Source organism: Tachyglossus aculeatus, chromosome 2 (assembly GCF_015852505.1).
Source record: "Tachyglossus aculeatus isolate mTacAcu1 chromosome 2, mTacAcu1.pri, whole genome shotgun sequence".
NCBI lineage: Eukaryota > Metazoa > Chordata > Mammalia > Monotremata > Tachyglossidae > Tachyglossus > Tachyglossus aculeatus.
The window spans coordinates 146,900,221-146,915,241 of NC_052067.1; the positions used below are offsets into that span (position 1 = coordinate 146,900,221).

The following is a 15,021-nucleotide window of genomic DNA, read 5'->3' on the forward strand; positions in this document are numbered from 1 at the left end:
AACAAAACCAAACAAATACATTTTTATTCTATTTATTTTATTTTGTTAGAAACAAAACATAGTAACAAAATAAAATAAATAGATTAAAAATGTACAGATAAAATAAATGGGGAGTCACTGTAGAGGACTTCACTGCTACATTCATTGCCTCCCCACTCCACCGTCCCATCCCAGCCAGAGGAGAGGCTTAAGAGTGGCCCAGTGGGTAGAATACAGGCCTAGGAGCCAGAAGGATGTGGGTCTCACCCCGGATCTGCAACTTGTCTGCTGTGTGACCTTGGACAAGTCCCTTCACCTCTCCGTGCCTCAGTTAACTCATCTGTAAAATGGGGACTATGAGCTCTGTGTGGGACTGAACTGTACTTTCCAAGTGCTTAGTATAGTGCTCTGCACACAGTAAGCACTCAATAAATACGATTGAAAAAAATGAATGACAGGGACTGTGTCTAACCCAATTAGCTTGTATAAGAATAATAATTTTGGTATTTGTTAAGCGCTTACTATGTGCAAAGCACTGTTCTAAGCACTGGGGAGGATACAAGGTGATCGGGTTGTCCCATGTGGGGCTCACAATCTTAATCCCCATTTTACAGATGAGGTAACTGAGGTCCAGAGAAGTTGTGACTTGCCCAAAGGCACACAACTGACAAGCGGCGGAGCCGGGATTTGAACCCATGACCTCTGAGTCCCAAGCCCGTGCTCTTTCCACTGAACCACGCTGCTTTATCCCAGTGTTTAGTAAAGTGCCTTGGCACATAGTCAGCACTGAACAAATACGACAGATATCACTGGCCAAGATGCAGATGCTGGGAGAGGAACCAAGCTCTGTGATCATTGTGCCTAATATAATGGATATGGAATTTAATAATTTTTGTATTATTTAAGCGCTTACTATGTGCCAAGCACCGTTCTAAGCGCTGGGGGAGATACAAGGTAATCAGGTTGTCCCCCATGGGGCTCACAGTCTTCATCCTCCCTTTCCAGATGAGGTAACCGAGGCACAGAGAAGTTAAGTGACTTGCCCAAAGTCACACAGCTGATAAGTGGAGGAGCCAGGATTTGAACTCATCATCATCATCATCAATCGTATTTATTGAGCGCTTACTATGTGCAGAGCACTGTACTAAGCGCTTGGGAAGTACAAATTGAACTCATGACCTCTGACTCCAAAGCCCGTGCTCTTTCCACTGAACCACGCTGCTTCTCTATTTAATACCTACAAATAGTAAGTATTTCTTAAGTACTTACTATACACCAGGCACTGTACTAATTTCCTGGAGTGGATACAGGCAAATCAGATTGAATGCAGTCCCTGTCCCATGTGGGGCTAACAGGCTCAATCCCCATTTTACAGATGAGGTGGCTGAGGCCCAGAGAAGTGAAGCGACTGGACCAAGGTCACACAGCAGACAGGTGGTGAAGCCGGGATAGGAACCCATGACCTTCTGATTCCTAGGCCCGTGCTCTTTCCATTAGGCCATAATACGGGCCATCACGTTCTCTGGGCAATGGCATTAATCGTGACTGCCTGCGTACACCTCGGTTCTGCTTCTAAAGATCGGTACACGTCCTAAATTAGACCGCTTCCCATCTCCTCTGACCACCATTCTTTCACCGGTTTACAAAGCATTCTGACGGCTCCCATCCTCGCATCTGCCTCCGGTGAGAAAGAGATCACAAGTGTGAAAACCGTGTCTGGATCTTAAAGACCTTTGATTACAGTCCCTCCAGCCATTCTTCATTATTTTTCTGACGTCTCTGGCAGTGAGTCACTCAACGCTTTTGGCTCTCCCGGATTATTTTTAACTACTCTCCTCCCTATCGCCAAGGATAGAATGCTAATGAAATCCTTCTTGTAAAGCCCACGACGTCGGTGGGGTAACTCTGTCACATCGGTGATTATTCACAGATCCGTCACGAGCGTGGATGGCTGATGGTCGTCTTAGAATATCCTCGTCGCGACACGGTCACCTTTGCGAAGGAGTCACCTGGGATCAAAAGCTTGGTGAGGAACGGGTAAGAAGACCAGTTACTATTAACTTGAGCGATTCGTTCACTTCCCTTGGCAAACGCAAGCAGTGGGAAGTAGATGAGTGAAAGCAACTTTTCATGGTCAGGTGTCAGTTAAAAAAAAAAATCCCAGCGACTCTCCTTCTGGTTGCAGGCATGTAGTGCTAATAAACGATTTAAGTTTAATATTGATACTTGCCCACTCGGTGATTCAGTGCCTGATGAGGTGCACCCCTTCCACTGACTAATACTCAAAGTCGGGGAAAAAGTTGGGAACTTGAGAAATTGACTCTAATTGACAAACTTTGACTTTGTTCAAAAATCAGGACTGACTGATGAGGTGAACCCCTTCCATCGACTAATACTCAAAGTCGGGGAAAAAGTTGGGAACTTGAGAAATTGACTCTAATTGACAAACTTTGACTTTGTTCAAAAATCAGGACTGACTGATGAGGTGAACCCCTTCCACCGACTAATACTCAAAGTCGGAGAAAAAGTTGGGAACTTGAGAAATTGACTCTAATTGACAAAGTTTGACTTTGTGTCCTTGGCGTGAGTCATGTGCGTGGGCACACCAATTTCTGTGTCTGGAAATCTGTCTTCTGGACCCTGGTTCCCCTAGGCCTGAGTCTACGGAAAGTCAGTTTCTAAAAGTTTTCATCCTAACGAAGTGATTATCTAAACAATGACAGGCTCACAAGCAGTGCGGCCTAATGGATAGAGCACAGACCTGGGTGTCAAGGGACCTCAGTTCTAATCTTGGTTCCGCCACTTGTCTCTGGTAGGGACTTAGGAAGTCCCACAACTCCTCTGTGCCTCGATTTCCTTATCTGTAAAGTGGGTATTACATACCTTTTTCATTCATTCATTCAATCGTATTTAGTGAGCGCTTACTGTGTGCAAAGCACTGTACTAAGCGCTTGGGAAGTACAAGCTGGCAACATATAGAGACGGTCCCTACCCAACAGCGGGCTCACAGTCTAGAAGGGGGAGACAGGCAACAAAACAAAGCATATTAACAAAATGAAACAAATAGAATAGTAAATATGTACAAGTAAAATAGAGTAATAAATCTGTATAAACATATTTACAGGTGCTGTGGGGAGAGGAAGGAGGTAAGATGTGGGGGTTGGGGAGGAGGAGGAGGGGGAGAGGAAGGAGGGGGCTCAGTCTGGGAAGGCCTCTTGGAGGAGGTGAGCTCTCAGTAGGGCTTTGAAGGGGACCCTGATAATAATAATGATAATGATGGCATTTGTTAAGCGCTTACTATGTGCTAAGCGCTGATACAACCAGACCTATGTGAGATAGGAACCGTGTGCAGCATGGTTCCTTATGGTAGTTTTTCAGCACTTTTAATGTGCCAGACACTGTACTAAGTTCTGAGGCAGATACAAGATAATCATTTGAGGCATAGTTCATAACCTCCATGGGGCTCACAGTTTTAATCCCCATTTTACAGAGGAGTACACTGAGGCCCAGAGAAGTGAAGTGACTTGTCCAACGTCGCATGGCAGACAAATTCTGAGCCAGGCTTAGAACCCAGACCCATGCTCTTTCCACTAGGCTACACTGCTTCTCACTCTGCTTGGGCTTAAAAACACCCAGACCACTTATTATCACTGTTATTCGGCTTATGAAGTTTCATTAAATGAAGCTAACAAAGTGAAATCCCAGGAAGCCCTCTCCGAGGTAGTCAAACCTCATTAGGTTTCAGTCACTGAATTTTCAACAATCTGAACTTCTGCCAATTCTGCTATCTCACCTTCTGAGAGAGGCTGGACTGTGGCCAACCTGATTTCCTTGTACTTAGTTCAGTGCCTGGAACATAGTGTTTAAAAAATACCATTAAAAAAATAAAAAGTAAGTAAAATTGCTAGTGAAAGGTAGTTCTTATTTCCAGCTGAGCATAATTTTGGAGTCTTATACCTGTGCATCCTTTAGACTGACTGGAGCTGATATTTAAGAGATGTGAGTGTGATATAAAAGAAAAGCTCTGAGCAAGGAAATATCTCTCTCTACCGCATACGTGCCCTCTCAGGATCACCCCTGGAGAGTTTCCAGTATTCTACCAGTCTTGACTATAATAATAATAATAATAATAGCATTTGTTAAGTGCTTACTCTGTGCAAAGCACTGTTCTAAGTGTTGGGGAGGATGCAAGGTGATCAGGTTGTCCCACGTGGGACTCACAGTCTTAATCCCCATTTAACTGAGGCCCAGAGAAGTTAAGTGACTTGCCCAAAGTCACACAGCTGACAAGCGGTGGAGCTGGGATTAGAACCCATGACCTCCGACTCCCAAGCCTGGGCTCTTTCCACTGAGCCATGCTGCTTTCAAGCAGAGGCTTACCCATTCCATTCCTAGCTTGGGCAGTGGCTAGCGAGTGGAAGGCAATCTGCTACAAGTCAAAACTCACCAGTGCTGGGCAGCTATGGTATGCGAGAGAGGCGAGGGCCTAGAATCAAGTTTACTGCATGGAAAAAAGCAATGATAAGCCACTTCCCCCCTTTTAGGGATGTAGGTGGAGAGTTTCCAGTTCCCTACCAGTCTCAGCTATGGGAGGGAGAGTCAAGCAGAGGCATACATATCTATTCTTTTTATTTTATTTTGTTAGTATGTTTGCTTTTGTTCTCTGTCTCCCCCTTTTAGACTGTGAGCCCACTGTTGGGTAGGGACTGTCTCTATATGTTGCCAATTTGTACTTCCCAAGCGCTTAGTACAGTGCTCTGCACATAGTAAGCACTCAATAAATACGATTGATGATGATGATGATATCCATTCCATTCTTAGCTTGGGCAGTGGCTAGCGAATGGCAGGAAATCTGCTACCGGTCAAAACTCTCTTGTGCTGGGCAGTAGCAGCATGGGAGAGAGGCGAGGATGGAGACTCAGGTTTACTTCGTGGAAGACGACAATTATAAACCACTTTGTATTTTGACCAAGAAAACTCTCTGGATCCACTACCAGAATGATTGCAGATGGAGAGCGGGGCGTTCTGGGACAGATGGGTCCACGGAGCCGCTCTGGGTTGGAAACGAACTGACGGCATAAGACAAGAAGCCCCTTCCATATTTTGACCAAGAAAACTGTGGATTCACTACCAGAACGAGTTCAGACGGAGGTAGGGCGTTCTGGGAGAGGTGAGAAGCAGCGTGGCTCAGTGGAAAGAGCCCGGGTTTTGGAGTCAGAGGTCATGGGTTCAAACCCCGGCTCTGCCAATTGTCAGCTGTGTGACTTTGGGCAAGTCACTTCACTTCTCTGGGCCTCAGTTGCCTCATCTGTAAAATGGGGATGAAGACTGTGAGCCCCCCAGTGGGACAGCCTGATCACCTCGTAACCTCCCCAGCGCTTAAAACAGTGCTTTGCACATAGTAAGCACTTAATAAATGCCATCATTATTATTATTATGTGTCCCCGGCATCGCTATGGGTTGGAGACAACTTGACAGCATAAGACAAGACCAAATATATAAATACCAATCCAAATCCTTACTCTCTCTCCCCCTTTTAAAAACTAATTTGGAGTGGTTCAGTCTGTGACCTCTGTGGGCTGCACCATAATTGGGAGCAAAGATGGGGTGCTAGTGATGTCCTGCTCCTCTTCTATCATCCCCTGTCCCCCTGCTTTGGAAAGCTCGTTGTGGGTAGGGGGTGTGTCCGTTTATTGTTGTATTACACTTCCCCAAGTGTGTAGTACAGTGTGCTGCACACAGTAAGCGCTCAATAGATTCACTCATTCATTCAATCATATTTATTGAGCGCTTACTGGGTGCAGAGCACTGGGCTAAGCACTTGGGAAGTACAAGTCAGCAACATAGAGACGGTCCTTACCCAACAATGGGCTCACAGTCTAGAAGGGGGAAAAAGACAACAAAATATGTAGACAGGTGTCAAAACCATCAGAATAAATAGAATTATAGCTATATGCACATCATTAATAAAACAGAGTAGTAAATATGTACAAGTAAAACATAATAAATACGTACAAGGATATACAAGTGCTGCGGGGAGGGGAAGGAGGTATGTTGGGGGGTGATGGGGAGGAGGAGAGAGTAAAGGGGAAAAAGGGGGCTCAGTGTGGGAAGGCCTCCTGGAAGAGGTGAACTCTCCGTGGGGCTTTGAAGAGAGGAAGAGAGCTAGTTTGGCAGATGTGTGGAGGGAGGCCATTCCAGGCCTGGAGAAGGACGTGGGCCAGGGGTGGATGGCGGGACAGGCAAGAACGTGGCCCAGTGAGGAGGTTAGCGGCAGCAGAGGAGCGGAGGGTGTGGGCTGGGCTGGAGAAGGAGTGAAGGGAGGGGAGGTAGGAGGGGGTGAGGTTATGGAGAGCTTTGAAGCCGAGAGTGAGGAGTGCTTGACTAGTAGAGTGACAGGACCCCTTCTCCTGGCTCCATGTCTGTCTCCCTTCCCTTTCTTGGAGTTGAAAGCAGCCCTGGGGATACAGCAGGGTCCCAATGCTCTGTGGGTTTGTGAGCTATTTCCAAAGACCCAGAAAGCTGTATCCAGTCCACAGACTTAATAATAGTAATAACTGTGGTGGTGGTTAAGTGCTTACTATGTGCCAAGCACTGAGCGCTGGGGTGGACACAAGCAAATCGTGATGGATACAGTCCCTGTCCCACATGGGGCTCACAGTCTCAATCCCCGTTTTACAGATGAGGCCACTGAGGCACAGTGAAGTGGCTTGCCCAAGGTCACACTGCGGACAAGTGGTGGAGGAAGGATTAGAACCCAGGACCTTCTGACTCCCCGGCCGTGACTCAGTGGAAAGAGCCCGGGCTTTGGAGTCAGAGGTCAGGGGTTCAAATCCTGACTCCACAAATTGCCAGCTGTGTGACTTTGCGCAAGTCACTTAAATTCTCGGGGCCTCAGTGACCTCATCTGTCAAATGGGATTAAGACTGTGAGCCCCCCGTGGGACAACCTGATCACCTTGTAACCTCCCCAGTGCTTAGAACAGTGCTTGGCACAGAGTAAGTGCTTAATAAATGCTATCATTATTATTATTATCCACTAAACTGATTAAAGCTCTCTGGCTTTAATGAAACTGTACGTTAAAAGGTGCTTCTGCAACGACTTCGATGTATTTTATTACTTAGCAATGACTGAAATGTGTTTGATTACCTTTGAGTTGACTATGGACTTATCATATAATCAGCACCTTCAATCAGTCAATATTATCAGTAGTATTCCCCTTAGACTATAAGCCCCTTGTGGGCTGGGAACATGTCTACCAACTCTGTTATACTGTACTCAACCAAGTGTTTACTGCAATGCTTTGCACACAGGAATCACTTAATTACAATAGTTTGATTGCTCATTCAATCGTATTTAGTGCTCACTGTATGCAGAGCACTGTACTGAGCTCTTGGAAAGTACAATTTAGCAACAAATAGAGACAATCCCTGCCCAACAACGGGCTCACAGTCTAGAAGGGGGGAGTAAACAGGCATCAATAGCACCAATATAAATAAATAGAATTATAGATATTTACACTTCATGAATAAAATAAATAGAATCAATCAATCAATCGTATTTATTGAGCGCTTACTGTGTGCAGAGCACTGTACTAAGCTCTTGGGAAGTACAAGTTGGCAACATATAGAGAAAGTCCCTACCCAACAGGGGGCTCACAGTCTAGAAGAATAATAAATAGAATAATAAATATGTACACCTATACACAAGTGCTGTGGGGAGGGGGGAGAGCAGAGGGAGGGAGTCAGGGTGATGGGAAGGGGAGGAGGAGCAGAGGAAAAAGGGGAGGCTTAGTCTGGGAAGGCCTCCTGGAGGAGGTGAGCTTTCAGTATGTACTGAAAGCTTACTGAGTATGCACTGTGTGCAGAGCACTGTACTAAATGCCTTGGGAGAGTATAATACCAGAATGTTGGCAGATATACCCTCCACCTTCAGGAATCTGATAATCTAACGGGGCGACTGACATTAAAATTATTTTCAGTTAGGGGAAACAGCAGAGTATAAGATACATAGGTATATCTTCTCTCTCCCAGCGCTGAGTGCAGTGCTCTGCACACAGTAAGCACTTAATATAAGTACTACTACTACTAAGGGAGATGGTGAGTATCAAAGTGTTTAGAGGGTATGATGGACCCACTAGCATAGGCAATGCAGAAGGGCGAGAGAATAGAGTCAGGAGATTACCTTACCTCCTTCCCTTCCCCACAGCACCTATATATATGTATATATGTTTGTAAATATTTATTACTCTATTTATTTATTTATTTATTTTACTTGTACATATCTATTCTATTTATTTTATTTTGTTAGTATGTTTGGTTTTGTCTCCCCCTTTTAGACCGTGAGCCCACTGTTGGGTAGGGACTGTCTCTACATGTTGCCAATTTGTACTTCCCAAGCGCTTAGTACAGTGCTCTGCACACAGTAAGCGCTCAATAAATACGATTGATGATGATGATGATGAGAGCCACATGTAGCCGTGTGGCATCCTAACACGAACTGGCGTTCTCCACCGATGGTTCTCCAAATGCCGTTGAGTCGTTTCCAACCCACAGCGACTCCATGGGACCCGCCCTCTTCAGAACATCCCACCTTCTGTCACAGAATCGTTCATGTGGGTGTAGCCGTAGAGTTTTCTTGGTAAAGGTATGGAAGTGGATTACCATCGCCTTCTTCCCCCCTTTTAGACTGTGAGCCCACTGTTGGGTAGGGACTGTCTCTATATGTTGCCAATTTGTACTTCCCAAGCGCTTAGTAAAGTGCTCTGCACATAGTAAGCGCTCAATAAATACGATTGATTGATTGATTGATTGATTCTTCCGTGCAGTAAAAGCTTGATTCTCTGCCGTTGTCTTTAATCAACGTCTTGTTCACTTGATCATCCGATTTCTATTATTAATAATTATGGTATTTGTATACTTATGGTATTTGTTAAGCCCTTACTATGTGCCAGGTACTGTACTAAGCACTGGGGTCGAGAAAAGAAAATCGGGTTGGACACAGTCCCTGTCCCACTTGGGGCTCACCGTCTCAATCCCCATTTTCCTGATGAGGTAACTGAGGCCCAGAGAAGTGAAGTGACTTCCCCAAAGTCACACAGCAGACAAGTGGGGGAGCTGGGACTAGAACCCATGACCTACTACTATTACTAATAATAATATTGATGGTATTAAGCGCTTACTATGTGCCAAGCACTGTTCTAAGCGCTGGGGTAGATACACGGTCATCAGGTTGTCCCACATGGGGCTCACAGTCTTAATCCTCATTTTACAGATGAGTTAATCAATCAATCGTATTTAACTGAATTTAATCGTAGTTAACTGAGACACAGAGAAGTGAAGTGACTTTCCCAAGGTCACACAGCTAAGAGGAAGAGGCAGGATTAGAACCCACAACCTCTAACTCCCAAGCCTGTGCTCTTTCCATACTACTATTTCTACTCTTCTACTCCTTCCCACGCCTCTGCTGCCCAACACAGGAGAAATTGACTTTGTCTGACACTTTGGCTTAGACCTTTCCTTTCTGAGTCACCCTATATGGCAGATCTTTAAGCCTAATCAGTGTACACAAACTCTACTGCCATGATAAGGCATTGATTCATAGGATTGACTGATTATTCACATGTAAAAATGATGGTATTTTAACATTTTGTAGTATGTTTGGCTTTGTCTCCCCCTTTTAGACTGTGAGCGCACTATTGGGTAGGGACTGTCTGTATATGTTGCCAATTTGTACTTCCCAAGCGCTTAGTACAGTGCTCTGCACACAGTAAGCGCTCAATAAATACAATTGATGATGATGGTATCTCAGCACAGTGCTGGAATGAAGAGAGAAGAATCAAAGTTGTTAAGTAAACTAAGCTGTATGGATTTAGGCTAGTCAGAATTTCTCTGGGGTTCAGTTACCTCATCTGGAAAATGGGGATTGAGACTGTGAGCCCCAAGTGGGACAGGGACTGTGTCCAACCCGATTTTCTTTCCTCGACCCCAGTGCTTAGTACAGTACCTGGCACATAGTAAGGGCTCAACAAACACCATAATTATACAAATATCATGCTTATCTGCAGAATTGGAATTCATTCCCCGTTCCCTCTCCTACTGGGAGTCTCATGTGTCTCCTAATTATCCTTTATCTACCCCAGAGCTTAACACCATACTTGACATGGAGTAAGTGCTTAGTTTACTCCACCAGAGTGTTCCTGGGCTGATCATTTAACATGGATGGTTTATCGACATTATCATACTCGAGGGAGAATATTTACTTGCAGGCTGACAGTCAACAGAGGAAAAAATCATTTCAGTTAGGGATTGGTGTGAAACATCTATTTCTGTGCTGCTGCTGTGAAGTATTTTGCAGCTCTCTCCCACCACCAAACTTTAGCAAGTTTCACTCTTTTTCATTCATTAATGTTTACTGAGCACCTTCTGGTTGCTGAACACTATACTAGATAGTGAACCCCATGTGGGACAGGGACTGTATCCAAACTGATTTTTTTTAAAGCATTTGTTAAGCACTAAGTGGATGTCAGCGTGGCTCAGTGAAAAGAGCCCAGGCTTGGGAGTCAGAGGCCATGGGTTCATATCCCGGCTCTGCCACTTGTCAGCTGTGTGACTTTGGGCAAGTCACTTCACATCTCCGGGCCTCAGTTACCTCATCTGAAAAATGGGGATTAAGACTGTGAGCTCCACGTGGGACAACCTGATCACCTTGTATCCTCCCCAGTGCTTAGAACTGTCCTTTGCACATAGTAAGCTCTTTACAAATGCTATTATTATTATTATTATTATTATTATTATTATTATTATTATTATGTCAGGCACTGTACTAAGTGCTGGGGAAGATACAAGCTAACCAGGTTGGGCACCATCTGTGTCAATCAATCAATCCATCATATTTATTGAGCGCTTACTGTGTGCAGAGCACTGTACTAAGCGCTTGGGAAGTACAAGTCGGCAACATATAGAGTTTAGACTGTGTTGCCAACTTAGAGTTGACTATGTTGCCAACTTGTACTTCCCAAGCGCTTAGTACAGTGCTCTGCACACAGTAAGCGCTCAATAAATACGATTGATGATGATATAGAGACAGTCCCTACCCAACAGCGAGCTCACAGTCTAGAAGGGGGAGACAGAGAACAAAACCACGTAGAACTCACAGTCTCAATCCCCATTTTACAGTTGAGATAACCGAAGCACAGGTAAGCAAAGTGACTTACCAAGGTCACAGCAGACAAGTGTCTGAGCCAGGATTGGAATTGAAATCCTTCTGACTGTAGGCCAGGCTGCCTCTGATTTTCTTGTAGCTACCCCAGTGGTTACTGCGGTGTTTGGTACAAAGTAAATGCTTTGTAACATCTTATGCTGTTGAGTCGTCTCCCACCCATAGCAACCCCAAGGGCGTATCTCTCCCAGAACGCCCCATCTCCATCTGCAGTTGTTCTGGTAATGATCCACGGAGTTTTCTTGGTAAAAATCTGGAATTGGTTGACCATTGCCCCAGTAAATTTGAGTCTCTGCCCTCGATGCTCTTCTATGCTGCTACTGCCCAGCACAGGTGAGTTTTGACTTGTAGCAGATTGCCTTCCACTCGCTAAGCCACTGGCCAAGCTAGGAATGGAATGGGTAGGCCTCTGCTCGACTCTCCCTCCCGTAATCGAGACTGGTAGGATACTGGAAACTCTCCAGGTGCGGCCCGAGAGGAGAAAACGCTTAATAAACATCACCGTTATTATGTCAAGAGAGATAAAGTGATATGAGACTTAGTCCCTAGCCACAAGAGAGTGGCTCAGTGGAAAGAGCCCAGGCTTGGGAGTCAGAAATCATGGGTTCTAATCCCAGCTCCACTGCTTGTCAGCTGTGTGACTTTGGGCAAGTCACTTGATTTCTCTGTGCCTCAGTTACCTCATCTGTAAAATGGGGATTAAGACTGTGAGCCCCACGTGGGACAACCTGATCAGCTTGTATCCTCCCCGGCGCTTAAAACAGTGCTTTGCGCTGTAGTAAGCGCTTAACAAATGCCATCATTATTATTATTATTAAAATCTAATGGAGAAGACAGGCAAAGATGAAATTTTTTAAATGTACCGTCATAGCAGGAGAAACAGTATATGCTTACAAGAATATGAACAAATGAATAAGTGAATTAAGGGAGTAAATTGACACCTATATTCATTCATTCATTCAATCGTATTTATTGAGCGCTTATTGTGTGCAGAGCACTGTAGTAAGTGCCTGGGAAGTACAAGTTGGCAACATATAGAGATAGTCCCTACCCAACAGCGGGCTCACAGTCTAGAAGGGGGAGACAGACAAACAAAACATATTAACAAAATAATATAAATAGAATAGTAAATACGTACAAGTAAAATAAATACTGAGGGTGGCAACTGATATGAACTGACTGAGGCAATGGAAATTAGCTGAGCAGGATTTCATGATGGGGTTTTTTTTTAACGGTATTTGTTAAATGCTTATTATGTCGGGCATTGTATTAAGCACTAGGGTAGATACAAGTTAATTAGATTGAACACAGTCCGTGTCCCATGTGGATTCAGTCTTAATCCCCATTTTGCAGATGAGGTAACTGAGGCACAGAGAAGTTAAGTGACTTGCCAAAGATCACACAGCAGATGAGTGGCAGAGCCAGGACTAGAACCCAGATCCTGCTGGCTCCCAGGCCTTTGCTCTATCCACTGGTCAGGGTTGCTTTTCAGAAGGACTTTGAAGATGTTTAGGGTTTATGAGTTAGTGGATTTGAACCAGAAGGTAATGGAGCTCCGGCAAAGAGATGTCTGTGACACAGGCCAGTCAAGGGACGAGACGAGGTTAGCTCGTTGGGAGCAAAGAGTGAAATCTGGGCTCTAATATGGGATAGGTGCTGAATTTTATTGTAGTGTAGTCAGTAAATCCATCGGTATTTATTGAGAGCTTACTAGGAGCAGAGCACTGTATTAAGTGCTTGGGAGAGTACAGTACCACGGAATTAGCGGACACATTGCCATAACGAGCTTACAGTCTAAAGAGGGAGACGGATGTGAATGTGAATAAATAAGAACTTTTAAGTGCTTAGTACAATCAATCAATCGTATTTATTGAGCGCTTACTGTGTGCAGAGCACTGTACTAAGCGCTTGGGAACTACCAGTTGGAAACACATAGAGATGGTCCCTACCCAACAGTGGGCTCACAGTCTAGAAGGGGGAGACAGAGAGCAAAACAAAACATATTAACAAAATAAAATAAATAGAATAGATATGGGCAAGTAAAATAAAAAGAGTAATAAATACATACAAACATATATACATATATACAGGTATATATACAATGCTCTGCACATAATAAGCGCTCAATAAGTACCAGTTATTGATTGGTGGATATGTAAGGGGAGAGCAAACAAGCCCTCAACCTTGGTGTCATCCTTGACTCCACTCTCTCATTCACCCAACACATCTAATTCATCAGCATGAGAAGCAGCATAGCTCAATGGAAAGAGCCCGGGCTTGGGAGTCAAAGGTCATGGGTTCAAATCCCGGCCCCGCCACCTGTCAGCTGTGTGACTTTGGGCAAGTCAGTTCACTTCTCTGTGCCTCAGTTCCCTCAACTGTAAAATGGGGATTAAGACTGTGAGCCCCACGTGGGACAACCTCACCTCATCACCTTGTATCCTTCCCAGTGCTTAGAACAGTGCTTTGCACGTAATAAGCGCTCAACAAATGCCATCATTATTATTATTATTATCACCAAGTCCCGCCGGTCTCTCCTTCAAAACACCGCCAAGATCTGCCCTTTCCTCTCCATCCAAACTGCTATCACATTATCACAATCACTCATCCTATCCTGACTGGATTACTGCGTCAGCCTCCTTTCTGGCCTCCCAACCTCCTGTCTCTCCCCACTTCAGTCTATACTTCACTCCGCTGCCCGGATTATCTTTCTACAGAAATGCATGTCACCTCCCTCCTCAAAAATCTCCAGTGGTTGCCTATCAACCTCCGTAGCATACAGAAATTTCTCACTATTGGCTTCAAAGCTCTCCATCTCCTTGCCCCTTCTTACCTCACCTCCCTTCTCTCCTTCTACAGCTCAGCCCGCACCCTCCGCTCCTCTGGTGCTAACCTCCTCACTGTGCCTCTTTCTCGCCTGTCCCGCCGTCGACCCCTGGCCCACATCCTACCTCTGGCCTGGAATGCCCTCCCTCCCCAAATCTGCCAAACAATAACACTTTCCCCCCTTCAAATCCCTACTGAAGGCTCACCTCCTCCAAGAGGCCTTCCCAGACTAAGCCCCCCTTTTCCTCAGCTCCTCTTCCCTCTGTGTCGCCCCGACTCTCTTCTGTTGCTCTATCCCCCCTCCCTGACCCACAGTACTTCTGTTTATATTTATATATCCATAATTCTATTTATTTATATTGATGCCTGTTTACTTGCTTTTATGTGTCTATATCTAGGTTGTCCCGCCTCCCCCCTGTCTTTTGTTGTGCCAGAGAAGCAGCATGGCTCAGTGGGAATCAGAGGTCTTGGGTTCTAATCCCAGCTCTGCCACTTGTCAGCTGTGTGACTTTGGGCAAGTCACTTAACTTCTCTGAGCCTCAGTTACTTCATCTGTAAAATGGGGATTAAGACTGTGAGCCCCACGTGGGACAACCTGATCACCTTGTAACCCCCTCAGCGCTTGGCACATAGTAAGCGCTTAACAAATACCATTATTGTTATTATCGTTATTATTATGGTGATGTCTGTCTCCCCGCTTCTAGACTGTAAACCCGGTGTGGGCAGGGATTGTCTCTGTTTCTGAATTGTATTTTCCAAGAGTTTAGTACAGTGCTCTGCACACAGTAAGTGCTCAAGAAATATGATTGAATGAGTGACTGAATGAATGTTAACCTGGATGTCAGTGGTCAGGAATTTCCCTTTGACACTGGGAGAAATGGGTAGCCATTGATGATTGTTGAGGACTAGAGCGTTAACTCTACTCTCTATTTTAAGCTTCTCAAGGTCAGAGATGTTACCTACCAACGCTATTGTATTATACTCTTCCCAAGCGCT

At 45.0% G+C, this 15,021-nt stretch overlaps 1 non-coding gene across 1 annotated transcript; it reads right to left on the reverse strand.

Annotated features, from left to right (window-relative positions):
* Positions 1–11,542: 11,542 nt before the first annotated feature.
* Positions 11,543–11,680, reverse strand: LOC119924427. The gene has a single exon (XR_005449141.1). It is a non-coding gene; the product is annotated as a small nucleolar RNA SNORA7 (small nucleolar RNA).
* Between the last annotated feature and the right edge of the window lie 3,341 nt (positions 11,681–15,021).